The sequence below is a fragment of the Microcebus murinus genome, chromosome 20 (genome assembly GCF_040939455.1).
Source record: "Microcebus murinus isolate Inina chromosome 20, M.murinus_Inina_mat1.0, whole genome shotgun sequence".
In the NCBI taxonomy this organism is placed as follows: Eukaryota; Metazoa; Chordata; class Mammalia; order Primates; family Cheirogaleidae; genus Microcebus; species Microcebus murinus.
In genome coordinates this window covers 40716541-40718626 of record NC_134123.1, presented here as the reverse complement: position 1 = coordinate 40718626, position 2086 = coordinate 40716541, and the positions used below count along the sequence as shown (strand labels likewise).

Sequence of the window (2086 nt, the reverse complement as noted above, 5' to 3'; positions counted from 1 at the left end):
GCTTTGGAGGAGCAACCGATGCCCTTTGGACTTTGCTAGCAGCGTCTGAGGTGTCTCTGAGCCCTGCTCCATGTCGGGGAGAGGAGGAGGAGCAGGAGGAGGAGGAGGAGGAGGAGGAGGTGGCAGGGGCCGTGACCTACAGTCGTGTTCCCGGGGTGGCACGGCATGTGGCTTCTTCCACAGGCTGCTTGGCCTGGGCTCCCTGCACCTGGGCCTTTGGAGGACTGGCCCTGTTCTTGCCGACACTTCCTGCAGGGACCCAGAGCTGGGAGGTTGCATCTCCCAGACCTGGGTCGGGCAGAGCCCCAGCGGGCCATGCCCACAACCTCTCTCAGCACGGGTCCCCCAGAAGGCTTCTTTGGGACCAGGATTCTCTTGCGGGTGACTGTTTAAGGTCTGGCCCCTGGGTGGAGGGGCACCAGGAGTAGAGGAGCAGGAAGGGGAAGGGGGTGGCCAGGCGAGGGGACACTTTGAGGCCAAGTCCAAGCTTCAGCCTGATCCTCCTGGGAACCCCGGGGTGTACATCACACCTCCTGGTTGTCCTGCTCTGAGACCGGGACCCGGGCTTCGCATTTTCACAGCAGCCAGTCGTGGGCTGAGGACACCTGGGGCGTTGGGAACTCCCTGGCTTCTCCTTGGTTTAACATCTGAGCTGCTTGTGAATCGTGCCGCCACACACGCCCGAGTGCAGGTGTCTTCTGCACAGACTGCGGGCCTCGCTCTTCTGAATGCCGCTAGCTCGCCACCCACCCACGGGTGAACCTGGTCAGGGTACTTTCTCTAAGGAGCAGACTCTGACCCCGGCGGGCTACCGGTGTTTTCATTTGCTCCTTTCTTTCTTCCATTTCGGGAAAGGCTTCCTTACTGGGTTTGGAAATCTCCTGTGCCTTTCCTCGCCTATTCTGTCAGCTTTAAATTTCTCTTTCAGTTGCCACCCTCACAGATGTATTAGGAAACTCTTTTCGGAGCATTCATTAGTGAAATGACCCAGATGAAGCTCGAATCCAATAGCTCATCGCCGATTTTTAGCAAGTCCACACCCCGGGGTGGTTGGGGTCCAATCCACCCCGGGCCAGGCCCAGGCCCCTTGGACCGGGCCAGAGAAGGACACAGAGCAGGGTCCGGCCCCCACGGTAGCGGTGCCCGCAGTTCTCCAAGGGCTTGGGGGTTTTCCAGAGGGAGGAGACAGAGGGGATTGATTTCTTCAGAGCCCCCCAAACCACCCCACCCCACCCCACCCCACCCCACCCCACCCCACCCATGGGACACATCCCGAGAGACGCCCCTACACTCGCTCCCCTCCCCCATGCGCTGTGCCCCAGCCCTGGCCCTGGGGAATAGGCGGCAGCCCACGCACAGGGCGGGGGGCACAGCTGAAAGGGTTTGTGGGGGAGGGCGGCCCCTGGCTGGGGGCAAAGGTCGAGCGCCCCGCGCGCGCGTGCGCAGTCAGCAGCGGCGGCGCGCTGGGGGTGGGGGGCGGGTAGGTGAAGGAGGCGAGGCGAGGAGAGGAGGGGGGCTGGAAGGTCTCCACCTTGGCGGGTCCACCCGTGGAGGCCCATCTCGCGCGCGCGCGCACGCGTGTGTGTGTGTGTGTGTGTGGACAGCCCCCCACGCCGCCCCGCCCCTCTCCCCAGTCCCGCGGAGCCCGCCGGACCCGGCCGGCGAGGGGAAGCGCAGAGAGGCTCGGCTTCTTGAGCGGGGCAGGGGCGCCCTCCACCGTCTCCGGCCAAGCCGGCCTGAACGCGCCCGGTCTCGTCTGATCTCCGAAGCTAAGCAGGGTGGGGCCTGGTTAGTACTTGGATGGGAGCCCGCCCGGGAATACCGGGTGCCGTAGGCTTTTGTTTTTTTTGTTTTTTGCCTCTTGTTCTGTCCCCTTTCTGGGAGCGCGGCGGCGGTCCGGGGGATCACCCCCACCCTCAGCGCCCGTCGCGGTGCCTGGCGCCCCAGCCCGCACCGTGGGGCCTCCTCTTGTCCCGAGCCGTGACACCGCCGCCACGCGGCAGCATGCGTGGCATCTGGACTGTCAGGTGTCAGACCAAAGGTCTGGTCTGTGGGAACCGACACGCTGGAGGAAACCTTGAGAGGC

The 2086-nt window shown here is 64.4% G+C and overlaps 1 pseudogene; it reads left to right on the top strand.

Annotated features, from left to right (window-relative positions):
- Positions 1-1718: 1718 nt before the first annotated feature.
- Positions 1719-1837, top strand: LOC142862896 (uncharacterized; annotated as a pseudogene).
- Positions 1838-2086: the final 249 nt, after the last annotated feature.